We start from the raw sequence: 16216 nt of genomic DNA on the forward strand, positions 1-16216 counted from the left end.
AAATTTCAAATTCAGAAATAGACTTCTAACGAGATTCTTTCTGTATCTCGCGTTTTACATAAAAAAAAAATGTTTATATATTTTATATAATTATACTAATTACACTCAGTTCTCACAAAATTTATATTTATTTACCTTAAAAGTATATATCCAGACATTTAAAAAAAAAGTGGCGCCAAGTGTCACAGGTCACTTGCATCCAGAACGCCCCTAGTTCAGAAACTTCAGAAGGATTTTATAGTACCGATTCCTAATGAAGCATAAACAAGAGTATCCTGTCAAAGGCGGGTTTGCGGTTATTTAGAGATTTTATGCCCGTTTTACATTAGGCTTAGGGAATATTCATTTGGCGAATAATATTTGAATGTAAAAAATAAGGCTAAGGTTACTTATTATTAATTATAATTGAATTATAATATAATAGAATCTGATAATAGTATTTTATAAGTATATATATAGCACAAGGAAGGTTCCTAACTTATGATATAACAGGTACATATTTTAACTCCTGAATTTAAGAAAAAAAAACGGTTTGTACACTCTAAAATAAGAGGTATAATAAAGTAATTAAGTAAGAATTAATTTAAATAATATATTTGGAGTGATGCAATTATCATTTCTTAAACAGTAAATTAGAGATAATTATTTAACAAAATTCTGCCTGGTTTTTTTTTAAATTTCGTCCTTTCAGACCTGCGATATAAAATACTTAAATTTTAATTATCGTTTATCGATTTAAATCGAGAACGTTATTAATTAAAATATACTTTCGATAATCATAATTTAATTAACAATACATTTGCTTGAAATAAAAAAAAACTTTTAAAAAAGAGAGTGCCGTGCCGAAACGCTGTGAGCAATCGTGAATGGGCATACTTAGGTAGCTGGGACATATCGAATGGCAAAGGTACCGACTTTTATATGGATAATGAAAAAAAAACCTAACTTTTTTTGACTGACTTTTGTCCAAAATTTTACACCCACGTCGAAATATATTGTAAACTGTATGAAACATGAATTGATTATGATTGTTAATATTTAATATCATATGTAAATTTATAGAAAATAATATTTAAGGGCATTGTGGCGCAGTGAAATAGCTTCTGACTGTAAAGTAGTTATGGGTTCCATCTAAGGAAGAAATAAATGACGTTTATTTAGCTATCTAGCAGGATAAGGCCAGCGTATACAGTAGATATCTTCAGCTTTACCCACATATATGTTAAAAGTTAATTTTCAAAAAATATATGATAAAATTTAGGCTGTCCGTGATTTTGGAAATATTTTATTGTTGACAACCGAACGAATTTGTATAACAAGTAGTTAATTTTTTATGTAAATAAATGAACTATTTAAAAAAAAACCAATTATAAAATTAATATTTTCATATTTCAAGCCATGAATCACTATTGAAAATGGTACCATGGGACGTTCGCAGTAATAAAATACATGTTACACAATCAAAACAGAACATAAATCATTTCAACTAAGATGCTAAAATACTAAAATATGGCGATGAAATTCGTTGAATCGTCCTGATAAATTTATGGCTATGCAAAGAAAGGTGATTTTGTAAGGACGTCCTATTCTTGCAAATTTTTAATAAGCTTTTTTAATAATATTAAATATAACAGGTACATATTTTAACTCCTGAATTTAAGAAAAAAAAACGGTTTGTACACTCTAAAATAAGAGGTATAATAAAGTAATTAAGTAAGAATTAATTTAAATAATATATTTGGAGTGATGCAATTATCATTTCTTAAACAGTAAATTAGAGATAATTATTTAACAAAATTCTGCCTGGTTTTTTTTTAAATTTCGTCCTTTCAGACCTGCGATATAAAATACTTAAATTTTAATTATCGTTTATCGATTTAAATCGAGAACGTTATTAATTAAAATATACTTTCGATAATCATAATTTAATTAACAATACATTTGCTTGAAATAAAAAAAAACTTTTAAAAAAGAGAGTGCCGTGCCGAAACGCTGTGAGCAATCGTGAATGGGCATACTTAGGTAGCTGGGACATATCGAATGGCAAAGGTACCGACTTTTATATGGATAATGAAAAAAAAACCTAACTTTTTTTGACTGACTTTTGTCCAAAATTTTACACCCACGTCGAAATATATTGTAAACTGTATGAAACATGAATTGATTATGATTGTTAATATTTAATATCATATGTAAATTTATAGAAAATAATATTTAAGGGCATTGTGGCGCAGTGAAATAGCTTCTGACTGTAAAGTAGTTATGGGTTCCATCTAAGGAAGAAATAAATGACGTTTATTTAGCTATCTAGCAGGATAAGGCCAGCGTATACAGTAGATATCTTCAGCTTTACCCACATATATGTTAAAAGTTAATTTTCAAAAAATATATGATAAAATTTAGGCTGTCCGTGATTTTGGAAATATTTTATTGTTGACAACCGAACGAATTTGTATAACAAGTAGTTAATTTTTTATGTAAATAAATGAACTATTTAAAAAAAAACCAATTATAAAATTAATATTTTCATATTTCAAGCCATGAATCACTATTGAAAATGGTACCATGGGACGTTCGCAGTAATAAAATACATGTTACACAATCAAAACAGAACATAAATCATTTCAACTAAGATGCTAAAATACTAAAATATGGCGATGAAATTCGTTGAATCGTCCTGATAAATTTATGGCTATGCAAAGAAAGGTGATTTTGTAAGGACGTCCTATTCTTGCAAATTTTTAATAAGCTTTTTTAATAATATTAAATATTATGAATTGTTATATTATATTTATAATTATTTAAAGCCAGTTCAGTCAGTCAGTTAACTAAATTTGTCATAGAAATGTCTAGCATATGTTTTTTTTTAAATATAATATTTAATCTATATATATAAAATCGAAAGGTCACTCACTCATCACGAAATCTCAGAAACTACATGTGCTAGGAATCTGAAATTTTGCATAGGAGTTACTTATAGGACGTAGGTGCTCGCTAAGACGGGAATTTGTAATATTCGACTTCTAAGGGGTTGTTTTTGGGGTTGAAAGTTTGTATGAAACTTCTTTACTACAAATGCTAGGAGTCTCAAATTTTGCATGGACGTCACTTATAAGACGTAAGTACACACGGAGACGGGAATTTCCAATATTCCACCCCTAAAGGGTTGTTTTTAGGGTTGTTAGTTTGTATAAAACTTCGTCACTATAAGTGGTAGGAGTCTCAAATTTTTTATGGACGTTACTTATAGGATGTAAGTACACACGGAGACGCGAATTTCCAATATTCCACTCCTAAAGGGTTGTTTTTAGGGTTGATAGTTTGTATGAAACTTCGTCACTATTAGTGCTAGGAGTCTCAAATTTTCTATGGACGTTACTTATAGGACGTAAGTACACACGGGGACGCGAATTTTCAATATTCCACTCCTAAAGGGTTGTTTTTAGGGTTGATAGTTTGTATGAAACTTCGTCACTATTAGTGCTAGGAGTCTCAAATTTTCTATGGACGTTACTTATAGGACGTAAGTACACACGGGGACGCGAATTTTCAATATTCCACTCCTAAAGGGTTGTTTTTAGGGTTGATAGTTTGTATGAAACTTCGTCACTATTAGTGCTAGGAGTCTCAAATTTTCTATGGACGTTACTTATAGGACGTAAGTACACACGGGGACGCGAATTTTCAATATTCCACTCCTAAAGGGTTGTTTTTAGGGTTGATAGTTTGTATGAAACTTCGTCACTATTAGTGCTAGGAGTCTCAAATTTTCTATGGACGTTACTTATAGGACGTAAGTACACACGGGGACGCGAATTTTCAATATTCCACTCCTAAAGGGTTGTTTTTAGGGTTGATAGTTTGTATGAAACTTCGTCACTATTAGTGCTAGGAGTCTCAAATTTTCTATGGACGTTACTTATAGGACGTAAGTACACACGGGGACGCGAATTTTCAATATTCCACTCCTAAAGGGTGGTTTTTAGGGTTGATAGTTTGTATGAAACTTCGTTACTATAAGTGCTAGGAGTCTCAAATTTTGCATGAGCGTTACTTATAGGAAATAGTTGTTAACTAAGACGAGATTTTGCTAAATTTGATACCTAAGCATGTAATTTTGGGGTTGATATTGTATGTGCAATTTCGTAATTACAAGTGCTGGTCAAAAGTCTCAAATTTTACATACGAATTATTTTAGTGTCTACGTGCTACCCTAGATGGGAATTTGACATGGATTTGGAAACAAGTTTTTTTTTCGAAATTCGACCCCTGAGGGTGTGTTTTTCGGGATATAAGTTATAACATCTATTAACTATATAATGTATTTCATATTCAACATATAATTAAAGGATATAAAAGCGAAAACTGGACATGAAAAATATAGGCCTTCGTGGCGCAGGGGCACAAGGGTGTGGGTTCGATTTCCACTCGAGGTAATGCATTATTGTACATTAATATTTTTGTTTTTTCGCTCTAGCAGCAATTCAAAAGCCAGGCGTGAAGTTCGGCCACCCAACACGCAATGCCTTGAAAAATTTAGTGGAAAGTGGGGAAAGGAGTGTCTCAACGCTCGGTTCCCTTTGCCTATATTCTGTGCGGGATACAGCGTGAAGCTGAAAAAATAAAGATAAAGAGGCCAGTCGTGGTGCAGAAGCACAAAAGTGTTATAGTAAATGCGACTGGTTGTAGGTTTTATGTCTACTCGAGGAAATGAAATATTTATTTAAATTTATATTTTCATTTCTTCGCTCTGGTGTCGAGGCAAAGCGTGACGTTGAGTTCCATCACTTAATACGCAATGCCTCCAGAAGTCGGCGGAAAAAAGGGAACGGAGTATCTCAGCTCTAGATTCCTTCTGCCCACCCCACTGTGCGCTGGATACAGCGTGAAGTTTATTATAAAGATATAAAAACTTAAGAATTAGGTCCATTAATATATCGATAATAGAGGCTTAAAACTACTTGGTAGAATTTTTGTCTCCGATCGCGAATCATGCAAAAATGACTGGTATGATGGATGCTGTCAAAACCAAAGTGTCAAGCCTGTTTTACAGAATATTATCAACAATATTATCAACTTAGAACCATTTGAATCCTCACCGATTCAAATGGTTCTAAGTTGTCTGCAAACATATGGTTCCAAATGATACTGGGGCGCGTGCCTCGAGATGAGAACAGTACTTCATATGAGGCCGATCTTGGGCTCTTTACATTACCAATCGGTGTTTTGACGTAAAGTAATATCTCGCTCTGCAGTTGACTCCCAGTGTCTTTGATATCAACTTGCTCTTGCTTTCCGTATGACCGCGATACTAACTGATAGTTACTAGAAACGGTAAAGCAAAGCAAGCAAAGAATAATATTTTTTTTGTTTAAATTAATAATGTTCTATAATAAAAATTTACGTGATAAGAGCCCTATCAGGAATGAATCCCTGTCAAGGTCAGTTATTTCGTCTTTAAGTCTGTTTATGCAATTGTAAATTATTTGAATAATTCAAATTAATACTTATATTTCTTTTTATTTATTAATACATATGTTAATATGGTGAAAGTAAAAAAAAGTAAAAAAATAAATAACCATATCATTGCGTATATTTTGCAATATACGCTCTAAAAAAAATCGTTAATATATGTATTTACAAAAAAATACTTATAGCCGATCTTAAATAGTAGGTAATGTAGGTTGCCTTTTTTTTAAACCATTCAAAATTCTTATAACAATTACGTTAACCTTTAACTATGGACGTGATTTTTTTATAACACAAATATGGACGTCGGGTCTGTCAGACCAGTGTATTTATTGGTCATATTCCGTCTGTTTTTTAAAGGAAGAAGACAATTTTATGTTTTAGTTTACATGAATAGCCTCAAATCAAGCAAAATCAATATAAATAAAATCGCTTTTTATTAAAGTTTACGCATCACAACGATTTAAGTAACTTAAAGGTCACAATTTCAGTCTTTGGCCACATGGGATGACTCTTAAGAAAATAATACTATAAAAAAAGACAGATAATAAAATAAATATTTTTTTAACAAAATATAAAGTCTAACAATTAAAAAAAATACAGAAATTAAATCTTATGGTATAAAATAAAAATTTTGACAACACCTCAAGATAAGGTATTATTGAACATCGATACACAATGGCTTTCAACATTGTTGGCTAACAGGACGATTGCAGTCAACATAAGTATGTGTTGTCTTTTTATATATCTTATGGGGGCAAAGTATACATGTTTTTCAAGAACCCAAAACTATTTTTTTAGCTTCATGTTCAATAAATGATAGATCAGATCGCGAAACGCGAGTCAAAGTCATTCTCAATTTTTAGAGTAGTTTAGTATACGAAACGCGTCTTTTTATTTGATAAAGTGTTATTTTCTTTATAAAATGTCGTCGTCCAATTCTTTTGATTGATGTTGATTATAAAGTACCGATATATTTGTCCCTGACGTGCTTGGTCGATCATTTTTTTCCATTTTATCATAAAAACTAAAAAAATTGAATCTTTTTTTAGGTAAATAATATTTATATTACTAAAATATATGACAAACAATGCAAAATAATATATGATATATAACAATAAAAACATTTGAATACAAATAATACAATTAAAATATTAAAGTATATTTTGTAATATTATAAAAATATATGGTGTTTTCAAATCATTATGTATGGGAAACATGGACGTCGGGTCTGACAGACCCAGGCCCCGTTTAGAAAGTTAAATACTCACGTGTTTTGGACCCAGAGACACAACCACTGCTATCTACATTCATTTTGGCATTAATACGAAAGGTACTGAGCGACTCAGTGGCGGAGGTCACCGAGAAGTGGCCGATTTGTAGAATTCGTAGACCTAGATGGGTCTGTGAGACCCGACGTCCATACTTAAAGGTTAATACGGTACCAAAGTTATCGAAATGTGCATATTAGAAATCACTAAGTGCGCTGCAAACAAGAAATATTAGAACATAAAGTAATTCAGTATATTGAATAAATTATTGTGTAGTTCAAGCGGGCGAAGCCGCTGGCGGTTGCTAGTGGATATATAAAAGTAATATGGACTAAATAAAGGCTTAAGATATAAAATGATAAACAATAGATTAAGAAAATGGTTATCACGGCTACATAGAGTGAATTAAGTGGCACATTTCTCCGCTTTCCCTTCAAATAGCGACACTAAAAACAGTATTTTTTAGAATTAACTTAAGAAAACCTTCGTTGTATAATTCAATTTCAAAAAACATATAAATCTCCACTCAGCTACCATATATTTAAACATGAAAAAAGGTAAACTTCACCGTCGCCAAACTGTGCTTTAATATTCCCATAATATTTATGGTGTTCGATATTTAATTTCGCACAAAAGGGTTACCGCCTTTCGCTAACGACCGCTGCTTTTTAATATCTTTTATTGCTTTTTTTATCTTTGTAAAAGTTAATCTTGACTTGTTAAGTGATTCCGAGATATTAATGGGGGTTAATGAGGATTTAGCATAATACTGATTTAATGTTTTTTTACCATTATTTATTGTGAATTTGACACTTTATGCGCAGTTATAAAGAAAAAGTCTAAATATGTATAGAACGTGTTTCAAATCTCGCACAAAAAAAGCATAAGTATATAAAGATTTTGGCAATGGCAAAAAGGTAAGAGAAAGTATAAATATTTCCATTATTTTATATTAGACATGAATAGGCCATAAATAGATTGAGTGTTGTTTGTCTAGTTATTTTATTCTAGTGTTAAGATACTCCGCCCCACACTTTGTCGTATCAGAGCTAGGAAATAAAAACAATTCTTATCCTGGAGTACCCCCTGGAGCATATCGAATCCACAACCATCGCGTTTACATTCAGATGTTGCACAACTGCACTACGACGGCGTTATTTAAAAGGTTAATCAAATTAAGCCATATTCTATCGGTAGATATAATTTATATAGAAGTGACGTCCGTTGCGTGTTCTTACTACCGGTTCCTCTCGTCTCTCTCGTAAGCATCTGACGGGCATCGCGTCAATTAAACTTTTGTTTCCCACCATATGTAGGTAACATAGAGTTATAAATTAGAAATGATAAAAAACAGTAATAATTAAATAATAATACATATTATTATTATTTTACAAGTTTAATATTTATTTTTTTCTCCTTCTCGAAGACAAGCCACGGCGTTGAGTTCAACTACTCAACGCCTAATAATTTCTTGAAAAATAGAAAACAGAATGTCTTAACAGTAGGCTCTCGTTGCCTACCCCGCTAAGTGTGAAAAAGCGTGAAGCTGTTTTTTTACATTATTTAAATACTTTGATAAAATCTTTCAAGAACTTGCTAAATTTATTTGACTCTGTACGTGTAGAAAAAGTAAAAATGTATAAAAAAAATCATAAATAAATTCTTAAAATCATCTATAGATGTATTTGGTTTTCCATCTGTTTAAGGATAAAACCTGTCTCTTCTGTATAATATAAAGGTACAATAACAAACAGGTGGCTATCGTGGTGCTGTGGAGCAGCATCTATCTGACTGTAAGCGCGACGTTCATAGGTTCGATTGCTACTAGCTGTAAATGAATTATTATCACAACCGCGTTGCCGTTATCAGTAGGTACAGATATTACCACAACGGGTTAGCATTGTAGCAAGACAGCGGCGTTAATATCCGTCACACGACACGCAATGTATCCGGGCGGAAGACAATGAGTTAGGTATGTTAACATTAGGTTCCCTCTTCTTACCCTGATATATGCGAGATAAAGCAAAACCGTATAAGTTACAACTTACTGTAATATACATTATATTTGGTAAGATTTCTCTACATTCCACAATCTTTGGTAAATAATACTCACATAAAAGCAACACATACGAATCCATTAATCAACGCCTACGAGACCTCCGGCGTGTGTAATAAAATTATTAAAAGTTTCCACTCACTGTGAACACAATCCACTAAATTAATAGACTAAAAGCCTTTTAGAATACAAGTACAAAGATGTACGGTATTTAACACTTAGAAAATAATGAATTTATTTTTATTTATTTAAAGACCACACCCGTACCAATATAATATAATCTTTGATATGTATTTTATAAATGATTAATGATAAAGTAATTTTCTACTTTCTATTAATGTAGGTAAAGTATATATAATATTTATACTATAGTGAAAACAATTGTACGTACAAAAACTGCGAGGCTAGATATAGGGTAAAACCCGGATAGTTGCCTCGGACGGATACTTGCCTCAGTTTCAAATGCTCTATGTTAGACGTGTTTACCGTGTTTCTTTTTGATCATAATAAGAAGCGTCCCCCGCGTAGGACTCGGTGCCGCATCAGCTGTCGAAGTAGCTGCACGAGTTTTGTCCGTGTGAGTAAAAATCTTCCGCGACGATACTTTGACGAGCGTCAGAATTATATTGGCAAGTAATCTCCGTTAAATATAATTATAACTAATTGCGGTGTCAGTAAAATAATTATTTTTTTGATTGCATTAGAGTTTAAATTGCACTGTAATAAACGTTTTGTTGTTAAATATGTTTTATTTATTTTGTAAATAAAAAGGGCAAGTATCCGTATCAAAAAGGATAGTTGCCTTACTGTCTTTTGCGGATTGTTGCCCTGGGGCAACTATCCGTAACTACACATTTTAACGAGCAAACAGGTTTTTTTCTTAGTTATTTTTTTCATTTGGTTATACCTTTTTTCTTGGTAATATTTTTATTGGGCTTTACTATAGTTTATCTTAAATAAAATAAATTCTCAACAGCAAAATGCCTCGCAAGTATAAACGAAATCCAGGCGTGGTGCCGCGCCACATCAGCTGGACAGAAGATAGCTTAGCACTTGCGTTCGAAGATCTAAATAAAAAACAAAAAAGTATCAACGAAATATCCCGGATTTATGGCATATCCTCTCGAACCTTAAGAAATTCAAAATAGCAATATCAATTAGCAAATTAAAAAAAAATGAAATACCAACAAAGAAGTTAAAGTTGATAATTATTGTGTAGAATGTTTTGAAAATTATAATTTAACTAAATCAAAATCAGATTGGATACAATGTGAGATGTGTCGAATGTGAATGTGTGTGGTTGCATGAAACTTGTACAACATTCAAAAACCATTGCATGAGATGTGGCAAATTGAAAACCTTGGCTTTTGGTAATAATCAATACTAATGCCAAAGTTATTTCCATAATTATTTTTAATATTTAAGATAAATACTTATATTTAATTATTTTTTTAAATTAAAAAATTACATGTTCAAATTTAAAATTTTAAAACCTTAGTACTTTTAAGTGTTGTTTAGGTAATAATTATAAAGGATCTCAGTAAGTAATTAGAACTGAATACTTATTTAATAGATGCTATTCCAAAGTTAATTCTTATTTTTTTTGTTGTTCTACCTTTAAAATAAATAGTAATATTTAATTATTATTTTGGATACTTAATTACCATTTTGGAGTCTATTTTGTTGTCATTTTATAATTATATTGACTTTGATTAATACTTAATGAAAGATTGTGTTCAATAACAAAAAGTGATTACTTAAATTAATATAAGTTCGTTTTTATTTGAAAAAAAAATAGACAGGCAAGTATCCCCCGAACCATTTTTAACGTTAGGCTAGTATCCGCCATAGTAGGCAACTATCCCCTTTTTTAGAGGCAACGTAAAACAGGCTGTACTCAAAATTAATAACATTTATATTTGAAAAAATAAGCTAAGTTAGAAGATTAATATACTATGTTTAAGAACACACATTGAATAGGTGATGTAGTGGTATACATTTCTAACAAAAGAGCTTTTTCAAAAACTGTGGCAACTATCCGGGTTTTACCCTATATAATGAGGTATTCTGGTTTCCTCTTTTTCATTTCTATTGAAAAAGCCACCATGCCGCAGTGGGATAGCATCTGACTGTATTGTGGGTTCGATTCCGATATGGGGGAGTTATATTATACTCGTACATATATCATTTCAATATTTTAATTCCCTCGCTCTGGTCATAAAGCAAAGAGAGTTTCGCCACTCCACAGGCAATGACTTAAGAATCCGGAGGAATGTAGAGAGCCAGAGTATCTTAATAGGGAACGTTATCTTAACGCTTAAGTTCCTGGTGTCCCTCTACCTACTCTGCATTGCAGGATACAGCGCCAAGCTAAAAAATATACAAAATATATTTTAAGTTTCAACATGAATGAAGTTTTGCTCTGGAAGACAATACTAGAATCTCTATAAGCATCTCTCTTCGTAGTACTAGACGGTCGTAGATTCGGTTCCAATTATTATTTAATTTAAATTTAATATGTTTTTTTTACAAAATTTTATACGTAAAGCATTATAATTTATAATAGCCATATCTTAGTTACATTTTTTTTATAATTTTAAACAAATTCTTTCGTTTAGAAGAATGCTTTTGATAACTTCGAATTATAAAACTCACTTAACTGAACCGATATATATTAAAAAAAATGTTACATTTATTATCTATATTATAAGTAATATTATTTCACGGATCTAATTGGGTTAAACGCAGCATAATGTGCCCTTACGCAATACTGGAGGTATTGGGCGGAAACGGGAAGTAAGAAGATAAATGTAACGAATATGAAGATAATAAAAACATGTATTATGTATGCATGCATATTCTATTTGAATGCTTACTTAACTTTATTTAATCTGTTTCTTATTAAAGTGGAGTACATATTATAACTAATCTTAACATTTTATTGAAGTCCGTTAATAAATCTAGTATCTATTTTTAGTTTTTTTTTTTTTTTTAATTTGGATATATAAAATAAACTTAGTATTAAATCCTTCCATCTTTCACTTTCTTCCAGAGAGCGATTTAAGATTGCGTATAGAGTGGCGGAATTAAACACCGCGCTATATTCAATTCACAACTCACCATTTCAGTGACACTCTCATCGCTCCAAGTTTTAATTACTATTTTTAAAATAAACAAAATTATAATATGATTTTTAATAAATTTTAAGTCTTTTACTAATTGAAATGGCTGCACTATTTAAATTGTACTAGTTTTCTTACAAAACAATCTCTGTTTTCTTAATATCTGTCGCCCTTTCTATAGGATGAATGTATAATGGGGTTCCGCGGGCAGATGTTAGCTCCTCGTTAGCGAACATACACCGCGTTCTGCCTACATCTTAATTAAGGAGACGGTGCAAGGTGAAGCAGCTCGGAAGATTTTTCTGAGATTTTTTATTATTCAATTAATTGAGTATCAATTTTTTGATGTCAAAAGACGTTATTAAAATGTCACGTCAATAATTAAAAGTAATTTAAAGTTAAATATTCATTTTAATATCTACTTACATAATGTCTCTATCTGAGTTTTTCCAGCTTTATGCTGTATTCCGTATGTAGCAGATTAGGCAAAGTGAGCCTTGTGTTAAGACACTCCGCTCACTTTCCACCAAATTCTGAAGGCATTGCGAGTATTATGACAATATCAAAATATATTGAAAACGCTTAAAAGTAATAGATATGAAACATTCCAGCTTCTCCACCGGCTTATTAGTTAGAATATTGATGACCAATTAAGCGCAGTGTTCGAGCAATCTCGTGTGTCCGAGATAAGCATTTGCTGGTGTCTGGAGCTGGACGCACCACATTATGCTAATTCGCCCTCTCCGACCAATCAGTGGTGGTGGCAGACTTGGGAAGTTCGGTAAAGAATTGCTTAATTAGAGATGTTTCGAAATTACTGACGTCACTATGAGATGGGGAAGTAACATACATATCCTTTTAAAATGGGGATCGTCCTTTTGTGGGAGAACAGGTAGTTAAATGATTATTTTTTATAATATAATCATGATTTAAAAAGAATATAACTTCCTTTATGAGTAACAAAAAATATGTGAAATCAAAGTTTTTTTATTTAAATTCATTGTAATTTAGTGTTAAAATATAATATTTATAGTGTCCATTTAAAATGGTCTAATGATAAAGTGATGAGTCTTTGAAATAGCATTGAAAAAAAAATATTAGATAATTTTGTAATATCAGATCTGGTAACCTGGATATGTAACAGGACCAAGCGTGACATTGAGTTCCAGAACTCAAGGCAATGTGAAAAGTGAGGAATGGATTGGTCCTAACACTAGGTAACCACAATGTGGAAAAAAGCTGTTTTTTTATAATATGAATAATATCGAATAATCTACTATTTCAGTAATTAGTCGTCTTCTAAATAATCTTTTCATAACATTAATTCGATATACAGCTGTAAAAAATATCTCTATACTAATTTGCCACTGATATGGTCGGTAGTCAAAGCTCAATCGTATTGCTTAATTAGCGATCTTAAATATTACCCCCATTTATACTCGTCCGATACGAGACATTGGTGAATGGCGGTCGTTATATTTTTAACTGATACCGGTGCTAAGATTGCAGAAGCTTAATCAAATGTATGTTGCCTTTTATTCTTGACCGTACCTAGGGCGTTTTATCCAATTTAAATATTATCTTCGTTTATAATTATTCTTTTTTTTTATGTAAAGTGAAAAGAGAAAATAAAAAATTATTACGTTTTTTGTTTAGTATTTTTTTTTTATCAAGATTGACTCGTCATATCAAATAAACCTAAGTTAAGGCTTTGTTCTGCTTAAATAGAAATTAGGTCAGTTAGACAGGGGTACAAACACCATAGGTGGTGGGTTCGATTCCCACTCGAGGACATGAACTAAGTATAGGCTTAATCCTGCTGGAGTATAAAATTATAATTCCTTTGAATGCAAAGCATCTTAATACACCTTCATCAATACCTGTTTGTCAGTCAATGATGCATCATTCGTATCTCTTTGCCTTTCATACTTTAGTTTCGCTCATAAAATTTATGAAGATTACAACCGACGATCACGCCTACCCCAGAATCAATAGGCACTCGACTCCACACCGAAGATTTATTAGTTCATATTCGGATATAATCTCCACTAATTCACCGTAGAAAAACGTCGAGTTTATAGCCATCTGCACAATCGGGGCTTTGTCGCTGGTCTCAATATATTTTAAATGACCCTCGAGACGACCACTCGAGAGGCCGCTCCTATTGTGACTGACGGTGCCTTTACTAAAATCGAATACCGATATATTTATGTTGAATTAAGAATAATTTCTTTTTAGCTTTAGCTGCCGTCTGTTGAGTGTGGAGTGTGCCGCGCATTAGGGGCCTTTGTTGGGGTTATATTAATGAAGGAGGTATATGACTTTTGGTTTTTTTATTGAACTACCGCATAGTTTATAAATATTCTTATTTTTTAGTAAATATTGAGTTTGTTGTGGTTTTGAGGTGGTTTTAGACTATACATCGAAGAAATTAGTATTTAAGCTTTTTGCAGCGTTTAAACAGTACGAGGCATTGGGCTCTACCATTCAACTCAATAGAGCTTACAAAACGACCTTATTCATAGATTTCTCTAAATTTTTTCATAAATTTAAATAAGAAGCATAAAAAACCTACCACATTTAATATTTCACGAGTAAATCATCTCAAATTACAATAACAAACAAAGGATTGTCTGTATCCCTAAAGACATCCTTTGACACAGAATTTACATCCGTCGTCCTTGAGTCACTGTCGTAGATTACAAGACAAAGGCGCACTCACTGTTGTCTGTGTATCGCTAATTGCTGTATGCTAATATCCTTGCCACGTTCTCAAATATACTGCGAATTTGAGGATTTATATTATTTGCTTGAGTAAAACTTGTAATGCCATTTGAGGATTGACTTCGAGATTGGTTAATGGCGTTAGAATGCTTATATTAAATTCTAAATACTTATAATGTTATAATGGTTGTGTTAGTTAGGTGTGGACAAGAAATTTCCTTTATAATTAGTCTTTATATTTAAAAGTCGATTTTTCAGTGATACAATGTCCACGCACTGTCTATGTATTGCCAATTTATTTGTTTAATCCATTAGAAATACGAAATGTTGAAAGGTTTTTAAGGTTCTGATATCAAAATAGTAAAGTTGAAGCCGTCCTTGCGCAGGGACACAAGTGTTTGACTGTGATCGCGACGATTGTGGGTTCGATTCCACTCGGATTTTCCCTCTGGTGAAGAGCCGCGTTGAGTTGCACCACTTAACACGCAATGCTTCGAAAATTTAGCGAAAAGTGGAGAACAATGTATCTTAACAATAGGTTCCCTCTTCCTACCATGCTACATGTGCGATACATGCGTGCACCTAAAAAAAAAAAATAATATTAGGTTTCAAGTAATTATAGCTCAAATAAATATATATAAGCGATTCGCAGACAAAAACAAGTGATTTCTAATAGATATTCCAATATTGACTCATACCGTCATCGATGACCAAACGACTCACACGGATGTGTGCACAATGACGTAAAGTGAAAAAAAAAAACGTGAAAAACTTGCCCACACGACCACTTGTTAATTAGTACTGCTTAGGATAATGAAAGGAAATCGTGTTTTGCAGAAATCGCATAAGGCTAATTTACCTATGTGGTGTTTATAGAGGTATCTATTATACCAACCTGTTAATATATTGACTATATATTGACAGGTTGCGGGTTCGATCCCCACGCGAGAAAAAATGAATAATTTTTTTTATTTCTATTTTAACTAGTCGAAACGTCTCTCAGATCTCTCTCAGATATGAGCGAAAAATGAGGAACGGAGTGTTTTAACACTAGGTTCCCTCTGTTTACACTAACCTGTGCGGGATACAGCGTGAAACTAAAAAACATATATTAAATACCTATATGGATATATTTTCAAGTAGATTTGATTAGATACCAGCTATTATATCACAAGTAGGTACCTTTATGTTCCCAGATCGTTCTAATTTCTCTAACAAATGATAATAGTGCCCACAACACGTTCTGTTAGGCATAAACTTACTTATCACTGTTAACGCGCTGTGGGAAATATTGTCTCTATCTTATCATATAGAGGGTATTGTAAAATTATAAAATTTCTTCTTTTTTTTTTTAATATATTTTATATATTCTAAATCCTTTATACTCATTTTATTTATGTAATAAATAATTTATGTAATAAAAAAGACATTCATTTAAAATATTTAAAACTATAATATTTTATGTAAAAAGTTCACTCTGCTACTCAACACGCAATGTGTCCAGAATTCAGGAGAAAGTAGAGAGAGAAAGTGAAAAGTTAAGCGGAGTGTATTCTCTCTCTGCCTAGCCTGCT

The sequence above is a fragment of the Heliconius melpomene genome, chromosome 19, assembly GCF_056956725.1.
Source record: "Heliconius melpomene rosina isolate 202511_hmr_F chromosome 19, ASM5695672v1, whole genome shotgun sequence".
In the NCBI taxonomy this organism is placed as follows: Eukaryota; Metazoa; Arthropoda; class Insecta; order Lepidoptera; family Nymphalidae; genus Heliconius; species Heliconius melpomene.